The sequence below is a fragment of the Saccopteryx bilineata genome, chromosome 6 (genome assembly GCF_036850765.1).
Source record: "Saccopteryx bilineata isolate mSacBil1 chromosome 6, mSacBil1_pri_phased_curated, whole genome shotgun sequence".
Classification (NCBI taxonomy): Eukaryota; Metazoa; Chordata; class Mammalia; order Chiroptera; family Emballonuridae; genus Saccopteryx; species Saccopteryx bilineata.
In genome coordinates this window covers 143918260-143935523 of record NC_089495.1, presented here as the reverse complement: position 1 = coordinate 143935523, position 17264 = coordinate 143918260, and the positions used below count along the sequence as shown (strand labels likewise).

Here is a 17264-nt window from a genome sequence, read left to right as displayed (position 1 = left end):
GCCTGTCCTGAGGACAGTTCAGAGCTGTGGACAGTTCTTTCAGCAAAGATCAATGGCCTGATAAAATTAGAGTTTTATGAAGTAAAGGGTCTAATTTTATTTGACTCTCTCCCCATCCTGTAAAGTGCTTGTTTTATACTTATTTCTTGTGATGCTATGAGATCACAGTTTCTGCAGCTGGAAAGCAGGTCACTGCAGACGCACAGAATGAGGTGTCCGCCGGGAGCGCAGGGGTCCAGGGCCTCGCCGCCACGGAGTGTGAATGTGAAAGGTGGACAGTGTTTCACATGCAGCCTGGTGCACAGACTGCTGGGAAGTGATTAGAACATGAGCCTTGCTTCTGATGGGAGAGGACAGCTGACAAAGGCCATGCTATTCTAGTAGAAGTCATGGAAGTGAGGCCTTGATACATTTTCTCCTTGTCAGACAATGAATAGGCAGTAGTCACTCTTAACACTCTCTCTGTTGAATGCTAAACTAAGAGTGTTCTCTTTAGAAATGTACAGACTCATTAAGTAGATAACACCTGAGTAGCTACCAGGTGCCAAACACTGTGTTAGCCCTTGGAACTAGGGCTAACAACTCAAAGGCAGCAGCCGAATCGAAGCGCCGTTCACCCCCGGGGTGAACGCTGACAGAGGATAGGCGCTCAGAGGGTTGCTGAGTGAACGACCCTCCTCTCCCCTGCAGCCGGGACTCCGCAGTGGTCGAGGTGAACGAATTCCAAGAGCACTGGTGGAAGTGACCTGCGGGACGTTCCCGTGGAAAATTTCCACTCCAGCAAATTGGCTCCACAATGACCAGACAAATCAAACAAGGTCAGCCCCTTGAGGAGTTCATAAGCTTGTGGGGAAAAAATATAGAGGAACCAAAGTCACAGGAGCAGATAGTGAGTAAGAGTTCTGGCATGAACAAAACGATGTGGATGCAAAGAAAAGAAGCCATGGAAGTTGGGGAAGGTTCTAAAAGGGGCCATATGAGTGGGGCATTGAAGGATGAGTAGGAGTTGGGATCTGGGAGAGAGATGCTCCTGGTACTGAATAGCACTCTATAAATAAGGGCCAACACTCAATCCTCTGTGCTGATGGCAGGGAGGAAATAGCTGGAGTGGATGTCACTCACAGATGATGCCTCAACTCTGCCATTTAAAAATCCATTAGTTGCCACCCCCTCATCTTCCCACCTTGTTCCCAACTGTGACTAAAAATAATTAAATTGACTAATTTGAGGTGATCTCTTCTCTGACCTCATGTAGGTGTGAATGAGTAGAACAGGATGGGGGTACCAAGAAGAGAAGAGGAGAGAGGAGGGAGAGGACTCCATCCTCACCATCCCCAGACACAGGGTCAGTGGCATAGATGTATCAGCGCCCTCTAGTGGCAAAGTTCAGCTGTTCAGAGAACTGGGTCTGCTTCTTCCCCCTGGAAGCTGCAAGAGTTTTAAAAACTGGGTCTGTCCTTCTACCTTCCTTTGGGAGAAAAACGTATATTTTGTGTACATGTACATATGCATATACTACAGTGTACATTTATAGATGCATGCACATAAATGCATATGTGTCACATAGAATTTATTTTAACCCAGCACAGAGCCTGGGGCTGACAGGCTCCAGGCATACTTGGCTGGAAGACGAATAGCTGCGTTAGTGCTGACCTCGCTGACCTGCACGCCTCCCCGGATGTGCCCAGGTTGATGCATGTTATGGTTTTGCATGTTCACAAGCCCACTAGGAGGGAGTTGGGATCTGGTTACAGATGAGGAAACTGTCTCTCAGGAAGATGGGGGAGCTTGTCCAAGGCCCACAGCTACTAGGTGGTCGGGACCACACCCTCCGCTAATGGTGTCCTCTTCTACTGCACATGCCATGTCACCTTATCCATACGTAGGCGAAGCCTCTGGCTAACCAGTGAGGAGCAATTAAAAGTCTCCCTTGGGCACAGTCCTCCCTTAGAAGTCCACAGTGCAGATTAGGCAGCTCAGCGGCACCCTGTCGTGGAGTCGGGGATGCATGTGTCTGAAAGTCCTCTCCAGGTTTCTGTGTGGTTGGCACACCTCGCCATCTTCCCATGCTGCTCTCTCCTCACATGCTTCCAGGGATGGGGAGCTCACTATCGAACCAGGCAGCTGGTTCCAGTTCTAGGCACAGAGCACCCCTCCCTCAATACAGAGCCATCTCTGAACAGAACCATGTCTCATTTCTGCTTGGCTTAAACATCGCCACATCCATCGGCCTAAGAGGCAGATGCTTGGCTCTGACTGGAGTCTCTCCATTCCTCCTCTGGAGAGCAGTCCCCTCGCCAGAGCTGACACTGCCTGGCCGCGTGCTCTCGGAGGGCCAGTCGGTTCTTCCTTATGGGCTTGGCTGAGTATGAGACGTAGTACCTGACTTCTCCTCACCCTCTCAGGAAAGTCCTCAATGTGAGCCTTGTCTCACCTCTTTCTGTCTAGAACCCTGGCTGTTCTCCTGGACAGTAAGCATTTCCTCTGGGTGCCTTTAACAGACATATGGTGAAGTTCAAAAAGAAAGAAGAGAAAAGAAATGAAGGAAAAGAAAAGAAAGGAAGAGAAGAGAAAGAAACCAAACAAAAGAAAGGAAAGGAGAGTACTGTGGTGTCAGGGTCCAGCTGGGGTCTAGCCCACGCTCTGACACGGCTCACCGTGTGACCTTGGACACCCCTTCCTTTCTCCATCATCACGATGAGGGACTTGGACGTGATTGTCCAGGTGCTTCCATGTCCAAACTCGTCCCCCAAGACAGTCTTTGAATCCTGCTGAGCCCCCAGGTGGTCCAGCAGGACCGGAGTGTGGGACTCGGTGTTGGCATCACCGCTACCAGGAAGCGGCTGTGGAGCTGAGAACTGGACCCTTCTCCTTTTCCTGGAGGGCCTCGGTTGGCCCTCGAGCACGGAGCCGCTGATCTAGCTCAGAGGGAAAGGGGCTCGGCCTACTGTCCGTGCTACCCAGCCTGTGCTGTGAGCCCGGCGTAGCTGACGCCCTTGTTTCTATCCCTTGTTCTGGTTCTCTGGCCTCCTTGCAGCTCTGCTCTGGGTTGGGAAATAGCACACTCAGGGTGGGGTGTTTGATGGGGGGGCCTGCCTTTCCCTGTTTGGGTCTCGTAACCTGCTGGCCCAGTGGTCCCAGGCTGGGGACTGTCCCTGACCAGGAAAGCAGGAAGAATGCAGGGGTCCAGACCAGGCTGGTAGTGGGCAGAGGAATTCTGCAGAATTCTGAACGCTGAGTGCAGCCTCAGGAGCTTTCCTCTGCGCACCTCCGCTCGGCCCTCCGTGTCCCCTTGCAGGACCCCTTCTTTCTCTTCTCTTGGTCGAGGAAGACGGGGGCTGGCAATCTTGATTGCCTCCAGTTGCCCCAACATGGGACATGAGCCTGGAGATGGAATGACATTTGCAAAGGCATGAGTCCCTACTTTAAGGAATGCCCTATACCAAATTTTGTGCATTTGGAGCGGACTTCAGGTGAGGTTTGTTTAACTGTGGGCATCATGACAGGCCGTGTTAGAGTCAGGAGCACAGGCTGAGCCACGCTGCCCGGGGTTGAGTCCTCCTTGGCCCCAGACTTACTAGTGAGCTCGGCGGTCGTCCCCGTCCCATGAGCTTGTGCTGGGGGCTCATCCTGGGAGCTTGGCGGTCATCACACCGCCCATTCACCGCCTACTGTTAGTGGGCCCTGCCACATAAGGCTGCTCTGACTGTTAAATGTGTTCATACGTGTAAGCACTCGGAGCGGCCCCGGCACACAGAATAGATGCGGGTACCTAAGTGTTAACTATTTTTATTTTGACCTAAAGCCTCAGTAGAATTTTCTATGAAAAGTAAATTTTGGGGATGGGTTGTGAAATTAGTCATTTCATGGCTGGTTAGTAAGTGTCTCCTTCACACAGAGCTACTCTTAGATGCTGATGGCTCAGCGCTGAGGTCAGGAACGCTGATGAACACAGACATCACTAGTGCGCGACTCCGTAGGAACAACTGAAACATTTTAGGGGAGCAGACGCTTCTGGCCCAGAGTGGGGGGCAGGGAGGGGACAGAGGCAGGAGGTGGGGGCCAGCAGGTAGAGAGGAGGTGGCAGAGTAGACTAAGGAGGACTTAGGGATGGGGGTGCCCTGCTGAGTGGGGGAGTTGCCAGAGCAATTACTTGATAGTGATTCTTCGGTTTTGATGCAGGAGATGAGCCCCACTTTAAGCCTGTTCAGTGTGAAATGCCTGAAGGTGCGGGGTGGGGTCCCTGCACTTTGCCCAGCTCCAATGTCGGGGGAGGAAGAGGGCTGAGGACGTGGGCATGGAAGCCGCCACCATCAGGACAGACTGCTCCCGGAGGAGCGAGCACAGGCGCCTCTGTGTGCCGCGCGGCCCCACAAAGGCTTGCTTGTTCGCCCCTGACATCAGACCTCGCCCTCAGGATCTCTCTGTCCTTCTGGGGTGAGATCTCATGGAGTGATAACAGAGGGAACAGGAAGGGAAGACTCAAGGGAAGGCTGGCTCAGGCATCATCATGCCAACTAGAGTGCAGGGTAGGAAGATGGCATCTACCACGTGCGTGGGCCCACCTGCCAGGCTGCACCCGGGGCTGTCCTGAGCCGCTGAGCTCCTGGTCAGAGCAAAACAGAAGCTGCCGGTATCGCTTCTGAGAGACACTAGCTGTCTGGTCACCAATGGACAGTGTGTTAGAGGGCCAAATGAAGGAGTTGCTGCCCACAGTGGACTGATTAAGTAAGTAAGCAAGCATTGCATTTAAACACCTGGATTTTCTGTTTTAGCAAAGATTTACCGAGAGACTTTTGCCTTGGAAATGTCCTAAGAGCTAACTATTTAGAGGGATCTGTGGGATTGTCTGGTCTGGCTATGTCTGATCCTTTCTTCAGATGAGTAGACCGAGGCTGGGAGAGTGGAAGCAGTGTTGAAACTAGAGAGAAGACTTTATTGCCATGCAGTCCCGGGCTCCAGGTTGGTGACACTGTATGGAGAGCACTTAGCACAGACCTGACCACCGTGGGGGCACAGGCAATGCTGTTCCTGGTTCCTGTATGGGCTCTCATTTGTGCTAATCAATGAACGAGCTCGCTCATAAAACAAAGTGCCAGTACAAAGGGAACTCCTGGTTTTCTTCATCCTGAAACCAACCAGTCCTAAAACCATCATCTAATTATAGACACCGGGCGCAGAGGGAACTGGGCATTGAAACTTCCCATGCTTGGTCTAGTGTAGCGGTTTCTCAAATCCACGGCCAAGGTCATCCACTAGGCATTGAAAGGGGGGCCTGTGCCTCCACGCCCCTTCAGGGCGCGTCCCACACCCCCCGGGGCACCTGAGAGAACCTGAGATCACTTTGTTCAGCTGGTTCTCGTTGGGGGGGGGGGGGTAGGAACTGGGGAGCGCCCCAGGCCTCAAGTCTGAGTAAGGGTTCGCTATCTTCCCGAGGAATTTAGAAGCAGCCGAAACAGTATTTGATCTGCCTGGGAGGCCTGGGAGCCCTCCAGCTAGTGAAGGACAAAGCTTTCAAATGTAGTCATTTTGTGGCCACAGACACCAGCCTGGGAACCCGGGCCGCAGGGTCGAGTTGAAATCAGGACAACACATGGTTTAGTCATCACAAACAGGGCTGGGCTTCAACATAAATCTGAAGATAAACTTGGTGAGTTTGTTTGTTTGGTTCAATTGTGGTCTGGGTTGATCAATCCAAACAGGGAAGTCCCGCGGGGACTCTGTGGCCTTCCCTGCGTATTGTGAGTTTCCGGCAGGAGCACCTCTGTGAAAGAAACGTCTCTCTGTCCCCTATCTGTCTGTCTGTCAGCCCTGTGGTGGACATACAGTGTGCCAGTGGAGGACCTCCAGCTATCTCAATTTGCACTTCCGGAGTATCTTCCAGTTCCATGATATGATTGTAAGTGAAAGTTCTTCCACAGTGAGTGATAGAAACTCATTCTGATAAGTTTAGAATTAGGATTTTAGCCTTACATTTTTTTTTTTATTTTGGTTGTTTACTCTTTGCAACTAGAGTCAAGTTGATTCAGTCACAAGACAGATGTTTCCTTCAGTGGAAAACGTGATTTAAGAAATTAGCGGAAGGGGCCAGAGAGGACAATTACTAAGCCAAATGGCCGAATCTATTAATTTTTCATCCCCAAATGTCATGGCTCCTTTCCTGGCAAACTGGTGAAGGCCAGTTCTGTGGAAATGACCTTGAACCAGAATTGAGTTACTGTGTTGGGGGCCCACAGCTGTCAGTTTGAACAATGTTTTACAGCTAAGAGGAATATCATTTAAAAAATATTCAGGATGCTGAAATTGATCTCCCACTTTGTTCTTGTTACTAACTTCTGTTTTTGTAATAAGTCCCTACCCAGACCCAGCCTGGAGTTTTTAATATGAGATGATATCGCCCCTTAGTGGAGAAAGTACTTAACTGCAAGCTCTTGAATTTGCCCAAAGAAAAGCTGTCTTAACAGAGTTACCACTTTAATAACTCTTAAACTAAACAACTTAATTAATTACTTTTGAGAGTCATTGTGAGACATAATTGAGATCATCTGTGAGCAGCACTTAAAATTGCAGGGTCACCTGATAATGAGGATTTGTGGCAGCAGAGGATTGAGGGAAGTAATCTTGAGTTTTCAGAATTCCAGGTTCAGAGCCCTGTCCTCTTTGACAGGTAGGAGAGGTGGCCGAAGAGTAGTATGACCTTACCTGGAACAGGCCTGTCACCACCAGGCCACCTGCCAAGGGGCCGAAGGCAGTGAGTACCACTTCTGAACGAGCGCTGAGGCCTCTCAGCCGTGTGTGTGCTCCCCATGCAGGAGTCTAGTGAGAGGAGCAGCCACAAAATGGGATTGAAGCCCTACTTGGTGGAGAGACACTGCTGTTTCGCCATGCCTGTCCCTGACACTGGACTTGTCCTGCTCGGCCTCCCAAAGGTGGTCGGCAGGCGCAGCGGCCAGAACCCGCCTGGAGGCCGTTCCACACTCTTCTCTGTGGACAAGTCACGGGCAGTCTCCCCTAGAGGCAGGAGGCAGTCTGTGCTCAAACCCTGCTGTCTTTCGGGAGTTAATTTGGGCATCACTTTGGCCATATTTTGCTTTTCTGGTGACTCAAGTTTTCTTTATTTTAATTGTCAAGCATAGTGTAAAATCCCTATGAGTCTGTTTCTTCATATGCCTGAAACTTGTATCATTATTAAACTAGCTATGAAAGTAGGGGAACACACTTTCTCCCTTCCCTCCCCCCTCCCTTCATTCCTTCTCTCATTTTTTCATTCCTCCTCTCTCTTTTCCCCTCTCCTGCCTACCCATCCTCCTTCCTTCCTTCTCTATAGGAAAGTGGCTGGGACCCGGACAAGAGGGCCTGGAACATAGATTTTGGTGTTCATACCTTCACTTCTCCACTCATTGTTTTTCTGTTTATTCAGAAACACACATTCCCCGAGTGACCTGCTTTGGATTTAAACCTCAGTCGGTCCCAGTTCCCACCCTGGGTGGCACCCACCTTCCAGGAGGAGAGGCGGACAGGCAGTAGTTGGTCCCAGTTCCCACCCCGGGTGGCACCCACCTTCCAGGAGGAGAGGCGGACAGGCAGTCAGTCCCAGTTCCCACCCCTGGTGGCACCCACCTTCCAGGAGGAGAGGCGGACATCCTGGTGGCATCCACCTTCCCGGAGGAGAGGCGGACAGGCAAGCCAGAGAGATAGGACTGAGGGAAGGTGTTGCAAGAGGACTCACAGGGCACTGGCAAGAGGCAGAGGCAGGGGCTTCCCTCTCCCCCCCACCCCGCCCCGGACCTGAGGCAGGCATCACGGCCCCAGCATGGTGGTGTGGTAGGTTTGCCTGGCAGGAAACTACCATTAGAACGGGTCCACGAGCGACATAGGAAACTGGTTCCACCATTTCAACATAACCAGAAGATGGACCCGCCCAGATCTCAAAGCTGAGCCTGTGACAGCTGTTGCTCTGAAGGCCCTCATCTCCACCTACCCCTCCGAGAAAGTGTTCTCAGCATCAGGGAACTGCGTCCCCTGCTCCAGCTCCCGGGCCTTCCTGTCAGTTTCTCCCTCCCTCTCCCCCGCCCCACTGCCCCATTCTGCATGAACCCCCCAGATTATTGGGGACACGGTGAGCCATCTCCTTTCCCTTTTGCACCCCCTTTCCCAGATGCTTCCCTTTACCCAGATAGTCGTCTTTACCAGGACCTGCCACTCTCTAAAGCCATCTTTGAACATGACTTCGTGCCCTGGGCCTGATCCTAGGGCACAGCAGGGACCATGTCTTATTAGTTCTAAGTCTGTCCAAGGAGCAAGCCGTGTATTTGAGAGCTCTCCATCTTTCTGTGCTCTGTTAAGGACCGTGCTGGCCACAGTGTGTGAAACGATGCTTAAGACCTGCCCTCAAAGAGTTCAGCAGACACATATGCATATTATATATTTTTGATAGAGATATGTAGAGTATATACAGGGGTGGGAAAAAGTAGGTTTACAGTAATTCAGACAAAAAAATCCCAGGCAGGTTATGATTATTACAAAGCTTTATTAACTCAAGAGAATGTCACACACTGTAGACCTGCTTTTGCCCACTTCTGCGCATTAGAGCCACAGGAAGGAGGTCAGTTCTAACAAGCACAGACGCGAGGGTGAGGAGGGCATTAGATTCTAGCTGAATTTCATCCAGGACGAAGTGAAATGTGGGTACACAGATAACCGGACAGAGCCAATGCGATTTTTCCAGCTAAACAGAATTTTGTCATCCTGATAATTTTTAGACATTTTGAAAAAGCTTATTACTTATTCCAACTAAATACAGCCATTTCCTGGGCCACATAAACAGACCCCTGGAACCTTGGGATGTATATTACAGTGTTGTTTCATCATCTCGCGGAATTCTTTGCAAGCCGTTGAGCATAGCTTTGGGATTGGCAAATTATCCTCACCCTAGGGCCTTAATGTTACACTTTTACTACGTGATTGCAATGAGACCTGATTTGGGCTGCTAGGGTTGGGACTATGGCAGGTTCCTCTATTGCTTCTCAAATTCCAAAGGAAAAGAGTGAATTAAAGACATCAGATTAGACCTTTGAACACACATGATAGATTCAACCAAGCTGTGCAAGCCAGCATGGCCCAATCCAGCTCCCACTTTATTAAATACATGAAAATTATTTGTAGTTAGCCTGTTTATGCATTTCATGATATTTGATGCTTTTAACAGGAACAAAGGCTTGAGAACAATTTCTCGTTAGTAGTTTAAGCATTCTACCCAACTCCTGAGCCAGTGTCTTTTCGCAGAAATAAATTCTATAGCACTCCCGGACTGTAGCCCTGGCCAGCTTTTACATAGCATGGGACATTCATACGTGCTGGGACTCTGCCTTTCCCATCCTTCCCAGAAAACTTGAAATCTTAGGGCTTTGGAAACAAGACCACGACTGCTCTGCAAACGTGCTGTTAGTACGCAGTTCTATTCCTGAAGTGGGAGCTGTGTCCCATTTATAATTCACTTAGCTCACAGCTTGGCACTAGGTCATCTGAATGTGTGTGTGTGTGTGTGTGTGTGTGTGTACATATATACATATATATACATATCATATATATGTGTGTGTGTGTATATATGTGTGTGTGTGTGTGTGTGTGTGTGTGTGTATATATATATATATATATATATATTTGGTCATTGTTGACCATTCTCATCACATAAAGCTCTAGTCTATTGGAACACGGAGGAGTTTTTCAGATTCTTTAGCCAGTCCTGATGAGTTTCAGGTGATAAGGATGAGACTCAGAGAAGGAGAATGACCTTCCCCAAGGTCCTATAGCAAATAAGTGACTGAAGTGAGAGTAGGACACAGCCTGTGACCCCTGTGCACTTGGTGGCATCACAGAGGCACTATAGTCATTGTCATCGTCCTTGTCCTTCTGGCCCAGGGTTGCACTTAAATGCTCTGAACCACGAAAGGGGCACTGCCCCCAGCTCGGGAGGCTGCCCTGCTCGGGAGGCTGCTGCTCCTGCTTACTAGTTCCCAAGCTCCTACCACTCAGCCCTCAGCTGATGTAGCCTTCTCTCCCTCTACTGCCCCCCCCCAATGCACTTTGTTTTTTGTAGTTCCATGGTGTATTTGTCCAGGGTGCCCCTCACTAAAACCATAGTCACCGTCTATGCACTTCCTCATCCCCAGGAATGACAACTTCTCCCCAATTTTTATCCAAATCAGATGGCATGACCAAAATATCAGATGTCCTGAGACCTCTCATCCCATGGGATATGGAAGAAGAAGCTTATGTTTGTTGAAAGAGAAGCTTCAAGGGGTCACGGGGGTTGTGTTCATGAATGAATGCCTTCGTTCACTGGGTATGGAGTTCTTGCTATGTGCCAGGCCCTAGTTTAGAAGTTGGAGGGGCCTATGTCCATGGTCATAGAGGTTAAAATAATAAAGATAATGAGTGACCAGGGGATGGTGTAAAGTACTATTTTGAACCGGATAATTACACTGGGCTCTGCTGAAAAGTAAATCTTTAACAAAAACCTAAAGAAAAACCATGCAGATATTTTGGGGAGGAAACATTTCAGGTAGAAGGACTAGCAAGTACAGAAGTCCTGTGGCAAAAATATATGTGATAAGCTCAAGAAAGAAAAAGGGAGGAGACCAGAAACAGGGACTAGCACAGTGAAGGAGGGAGATGTCAGAGATGAACCACCTTGGGACAGCATCATGTTGGGCCTTGTTGACTAGGAGAAGGATCTTGTATTTCACTCAGACCAAAGCAAGACACCTTGAAAGGGAGGTAGCAGACCAGTGACATGTTGCAGTTTGTAAAGCATCACTGTAGCTGCCACATAACAATCGACTGAGTGGCTAGGAGTGGTTATGAGCTAGGAGATCTGTTTAGGGGGCGAGTAGGATACTCTGGGCAGGAGGTGGTAATGGCTTATAGCCTGCTCTAGGGCACCAATGATGGAAGGTGTGAAAATGATCCCATTTAAGATCTATCCTCAAAGTAGAGCTGATGGAACCTATTAGCTTGGATATGGTGTGTGAGAGAAGGAGAGGAGTCAAGGATAACACCTATATTTTTGGACTGAGCATGTGGGGACATGGAATGGCCATAATTTTTGTTGACTCAGATAAGAAAGACTTGGGAAATGGCTGATTTTGAGGGGAGAAACCAAAACTTCAATTTTGAATGTGTTAAGTTTGAGGTGCCTAATAGAAGTCAAATCATCAGTTGGATGTATGAGTCAGGTGACAGTTAAAATCTGGAAGTCACCAGCCTACATACTCTATGGTAGTATTTAAAGCCCTCACAGGTATTAATGGTTACATAGGAAAGAGGAATTCTTCTTCATACCCAACAGGAAGAGAACAAAGGCCAGTGGGTCGAACAATAAAAATTACAACAATAATAGTGATTATGGCAAGTACCATTTGTGTGTCTGGCTAACTACATATATTACCTTATTATTCCTAAAAACCCACTCTGGAAGAGGTTGACTTTATCCCTGTGTTACTCATACTGAAGCTCAGACTCAAGGGAGGTTAAGTAAATACTGTTAAATGCATTGATTAAGACCATCCAGCTATGGCTGAACTGGGACTCAAACCCAAGTTCATGTTCTTGGTGCACACAGACCACCAGCAGCCAGATCACGGCTCAGTTTAGAAAGTTCCTTGGTGTGGCCTTTCTTTCATCTTTGAGAGATACAGCTCAGCTGGGACTTTCTGCCAGCTCACCCCTCACCTTCACACTGAGCCTGTCCCAGAGGTCGGGTGTGGCAGACACCAGGCAAAATCGTGCATGTAGGTAACAGAGATGAGACTGTAGGAAGATCAAGTCCCGTTTCTGCTCTGCTGGCTGCAGTGTAAGATATTCCCAGGAGGGGCAGTTGATTTCCTTAGCCAATTTCACAGGTCAGATGACAGTGCCTATTTCGTGGAGGCAAGTGGAGGGGGGTAGGGATACAGGCATTCATCCTCACTGGCCACGCGCGGCTGTTGTACCTGCCACTCTCTTTCTGCCTGCCTCAGCCAAATGAATGAGGTGGACTCCATCTCGGAAAGTAAGATCTGATCTGAGGCATGAGATGATTAATCCAAGGTTCTGTAGCCAATGCCTGCTACACTTTGGATTGAACGAGGCTTTCCAGACCCTGAAACACATGTCTGTTGCACAATGCTTCTTAAAAGGGGGAAGAAGAATCTGGGATTTTGAGAGCACAGCATGTTGTCTGCTTTGTCATCTGAATATCCCAGCATGCAGTTCTGTGGATGGCCAGCAGAGGGGACCACACACCCGGCTTTCTCCAGCCCACGGCTTGAAGCCATATTGAATGAGCAAAAGTCTGCAGTAGACTCCGAGAGATCTAAACGTCTCCTTGGCAGGAAATCCGTGAGGAGCACTGCAGGGTTGTGCAAACAGCCTTACAATGTCCGCTTGTGTGTGTGTACTCGGCTTCTCCCACATTGCCCACAATGCTCTGTTTTTTTGGATAATGGGGCTCTGTGGACCCATATGCCTTGTCATGCAAAGGGAGTGACCTGCGTTTGTCATAAATGAGCTCTTGTATGATTAATAACCATGTGAATGAGCCCACAGCAGCCGTGTAGCACTGGGCTTCACTGAGGCGATGGTCTGATCAAGGGCTTTCTCCCCGCGCTCCCAAGCTGCAGTGCAGAATTTATTGTAAAAGGGAAGCAGCTTGTTTGCACTGTGGCTGCACTTTTTTATATGCAAGACAGGAGGTGCAGTAAATTCACCTAGTGCCTGCCAGCTGTGTCACTTAAGTCCTTTACCTGCATTATCTTATTTGCTCAATAACAGTACTGCAAAGGAAGTGTTATGATTTACCTTTTACCGATGAGGAAAATTCAGAAGAGTAGACCGACTAGCCCAACGTCTCCTCAGCCCATGCTGTTTCTGCTAAGTGACTCCTGGCCCCTTCCAGTGTGATCTGTGATCCACACACTCGAAAACGCAGTTCTCATCCTGCCCAGTGTTGGTGATTTGAAAATAGATGAGAAATTTCTGTTCCTGGACTTCCATGTACCTGTTGTAACTCCGGGAATTATATGCAAAAATGTGTGGGTCTGTGCATGTGTGCATATCTCTGCGAACGCTGATTTTCATCAGATTCTCAATGTCACCCATGGTCATAAAACAACAGAATCACGTACCCAGAAATGTTTTTTATATTTGTGGATATACTTTTTTTCTCCTCATTATTCCCTTTACCAACGACTGCCCTTTCTCTGCTCGGTTTGGTCGCAATTGGCAAGGTGTTATTGTCACTGTGCAATGACTCCTGATCTAACACTCCTGAGCCATTTCAGGGGACATAAATGATGAGGGGAGACAGTTCTGGAAGGAATTTACAACAAGGAAGGTTGTTCATCCAACATGGGGGATGGGCCGCAGATTTCTGGGAAGAAGTGCTATTTGATCTGAACCTTGAAAGATAGATAGGACACAGCAAGGCCAAAGAAAGGGGAAGGGCATTCCAGCTCAAGGGAAAAGCATGAGCAATGAAAGCAGAAGCGAGAACAAGAGACGCTGGAGCACTTGGCACTGTCCACATTCTGGTGTGACCGAAGTACAAAGTGTTCAGAAGAGCCGAAGCTCAGACAAGAGCGTCAAGGCACGTTTTATGGCCCGGAACACCTTGTAAAAAATTGTGCATCTTCATCTGACAACCAGTGCTTGGAAAGCATTTGTGCTAAAACACTCCTTCCTTCCACGCAGCTCACTCCACACCCCTCTCAGCCATGGAGTCCGTTGGGGAGCCGCTCTCACAGCCCTGAGCAAACGCTCACCCCACCTGCCACTCCTGACCCAACTTCCGTTGATGGCCTTCACTACTTGCTTGGGGTTCAGGCCAGGGCTTTTATTTTAAGACGTTAGTTTGGTTTGCTGTGAAGAGTCCATTGAAATCCAAGTGATTGCTTCTTTTGGGAACTGGAAATACAAGCCAAGGCATTCCTGCTTCTGATGATATTTCAAGGGAAGTCCCGGCACACTGGGCCTCGTTGATGTTTAAGACGTAAAGAAGCCTGTCAACATCCCTTGAAATTCTTCAGGATTGTAATATGTGAACTGGCTTCTGTTGCGGTTTTTGCTGCTTCTGTGATTTTTGACACACGCAGCCCTCCCCCCCCCCCCAAATAAATTTGACCTGGAGAATAATACCCCCAATGCTTTGACCCATCAGTTTCCAAACCTCCTTTGGTACAAAGCTGAGTCCCAGTTTAAGACAGGTCACCTCTGAAGACCTAGACTTACAAATGAAGTCAGTCTGGGGCGGTTGGAGTTCCTCCGGGATTCTGACTTCCTAGAAGACTCCCTCCAATAGCACCAGACCTTAATCTGCTAGGTCATATTTCACCACCTGACAGCGAACTACAGAGGCAGAGACACTTTAGGCACAAACGCGTGATACCGCTGCTCAGAGAATGGAAGGCAGGTAGAGACAAGGGGAAAGTCTTTCTTTCTTGCTTGCTTTCGGTTCTATCGTAATAGGACAATGCAAGAGGTTTCATTTGGCAGCACTCACCGTGCAGTGATGTTTCCTGCACGGTGCCCAGAGAGCAGCACATGATCTGAGGCGTTTAGTGTATCTGGTGTCGGCTAGTGGGAGGCGAGAGAGAGTGAGGATGGTGGCCGGGGGCTCTCAGGACAGACCACAGCAAGGGGAAGGGCCCAGAGAAGAGGCAGATCTAAGAGCGACATGGAAAATTAAGCGGATAGAGTTTGGGGAGAGAATGGATCCAAGGTGTACAGGATGTGCGGAAATCTCTGATGATACTCGGGTTTCTGGCTCATTTGCTGAGATGGATAATGATGCCTGACATTGAATGAGGGAGCAGGAGGGCATTGTGGGGGCAGAACCTGCGGTGTTAGCTCCCCACATTGCTCTGTTTGCAGGAAGTTTACCTAGATGGATGGGCCTGGGGTTGGGGGTGGGGTTAAGTTCCAGGCTAGAGGTTGAGAAGTCCTCAGCATATGGGTGAAAATTGGAGTCCAGAGGGTCTTATCTGGGATGGTAAAGAAAGACCATTGAAGATTAGCGTTTAAATGTCAGCTAGAGGAATTGGACACTTAAGAAGGAGCAGAGCGATGAGAAAGGATCAAGAAGACAGGGGCCCTCCCACATCTCAGGGAGTGGAGTTTGACCGACATGCGCATGGCACGCCTCCCCTGCACCCCCCACTCTGAGGCAGGGGGCCTGGCTCTTGTTCAGGTAAATACCTCAGAAGAAATTCTTTTTTTTTTTTAATTTTTTTTATTTATTCATTTTAGAGAGGAGAGGGAGAGACAGAGAGAGAGAGAGAGAGAGAGAGGAGAGACAGAGAGAGAGAAGGGGGGGAGGAGCTGGAAGCATCAACTCCCATATGTGCCTTGACTAGGCAAGCCCAGGGTTTCGAACCGGCGACCTCAGCATTTCCATGTTGACGCTTTATCCACTGCGCCACCACAGGTCAGGCGCCCAGAAGAAATTCTTGAAAAAGGTTTGTGATCCAGAAGACCGGACAGTCTGTTTAATCCACATCACTGATGGCCAGAACAGTGCAAACTCGGTACCTTCTCAACAATTCCTTTCATTTTCTAGACTGAAGTGAGGCCATACATGAGGTGAAACACATCACTCGCCCAGCATCACTCAGTAAGCAAAACGCCTTTCGAGGACTCACACTGAGGTTCCTGGGCTACTGGCTCTGCAGAGGGTCTTCCTCGCGAAAGTTGGCAGAACTGGCCTGGGTGGGCTGACCCCATCAGTCCTCTGAGGTGAGGATCAGACATATCAGGCAGTTTCCTCATAACTACATTCTTCATTTCACAAGTGGAAGGGGACAAATTCACTGATGACTTCCCAGCAGTGAGCTGGTCCAGATCTAAGCCCCAGTTTGATTGTTTCCATGTTTACCAGCATTTGAAATTGTGTGTGGGGTTGGGGGGGGAGTGGGACATTGACATTCATTCCCTAAAAAAGCATCTTATTTTGCCTTCATTTCTTGGAGACATTTTGCTGTTATAATATTAAGGCTTATGGGGAAATTAGCCATGATAAGGTAATAATCTATTTTAGAAAACTGAACTCAGATATTGAGAGCGCTATTTTCTACCTGCCCTTAATTGTTCGGCTCCCTAATGGTGTGTGTGTGTGTGTGTGTATTTTTTTTTGAGAATTCCCATGGATTGCATTACAACTGGACTCTAGCAGCTTGTATTCCATGGGGAACGCCAAGCCCTTTTAAGGGACACTGTAGTGTTAATGATCGATGAGAATATTCAAGGCATTTTCCCATTTGAGTGCCATTACTTGTAGTGTTAAAACATTTTGAAAACACATTTTAGCCATTAACTCATTTTTATTGTCAGATGAAAGTGCTTAATAGACTCACTCTACTTCAGTTTTCTCCTTCATCTGGGAATGAAATCATCTGTTTGATTCTTGGCAACACACTCAGCCACAGAACAAAAAATCCTTCTGACTTCATGGCGGAGGTGGCAGATGGAAGGGGCTTCCTGCCTAGCTGGGCCACCTAGTGCTATGGACCTGGCTTAGCAGACTCAAGCTCTTGGAAATGATAAACTGAGCAACTTTATTACATTGCTGCATTTCCCCCTGGAAAAGCAGGTGCTTAATGTCATTTAAGATGCGTGCCTTTACTTTAATGGAGAAGTATTTCTCTCTCTCTCTCTCTTTTTCTTAGTGACAGAGACAGAGATAGGGACAGATAGGGACAGACAGGAAGGGAGGGAGAGAGATGAGAAGCATCAATTTCTTCATTGCAGCACCTTAGTTTCTCATTGACTGCTTTCTCATATTTGCCTTGACTGGGGGGGGAGGGGCTACAGCAGACTGAGTGACCCCTTGCTCACACCAGCGACCTTGGGCTCAAGCTGGTGAGCCTCCGCTCAAACCAGATAGATGAGCCTGCACTTAAGCCGGTGACTTTGGGATTTCAAACCTGGGTCCTCCGCATCCCAGTGCAACGCTCTATCCACTGCACCACCACTTGGTCAGGCGAGAAGTATTTTTTAAAGCAGCCTGTCTTGTATATGGTTTTGCTTATAATTCAGAACAATTAAGTAGTGTACGTAAGGGGGTTCATCGGTTACCAGGAGAGCGTCTCTGGGCCGCATGAATACCAGCATATCAGGGCTGTGCCGTGGACAGTGCTGATAGTTCGTAGGAGGCAAGTGAGAACAGCTGCTTGCCTCACAGGGCGGTGTGGGGCATCTGCAAGCATCTGGGGTCACGTCCTGGCGGCTGT

The 17264-nt window shown here is 48.7% G+C and overlaps 1 protein-coding gene across 3 annotated transcripts in view; it reads left to right on the top strand.

The window, feature by feature from the left end:
• Positions 1 to 17264, top strand: part of CYRIA (CYFIP related Rac1 interactor A) — a 97873-nt gene that overhangs the window by 46634 nt on the left and 33975 nt on the right. Inside the window, exon 3 of one of the 3 annotated variants that reach the window (XM_066235010.1) lies at positions 15596 to 15771. The exons of the other annotated variants lie outside the window; for them this stretch is intronic. The gene's annotated coding sequence lies outside the window, so the exon portion shown is untranslated. The remainder of the gene's footprint in view (positions 1 to 15595; positions 15772 to 17264) is intronic. 3 annotated transcript variants of the gene reach the window in all.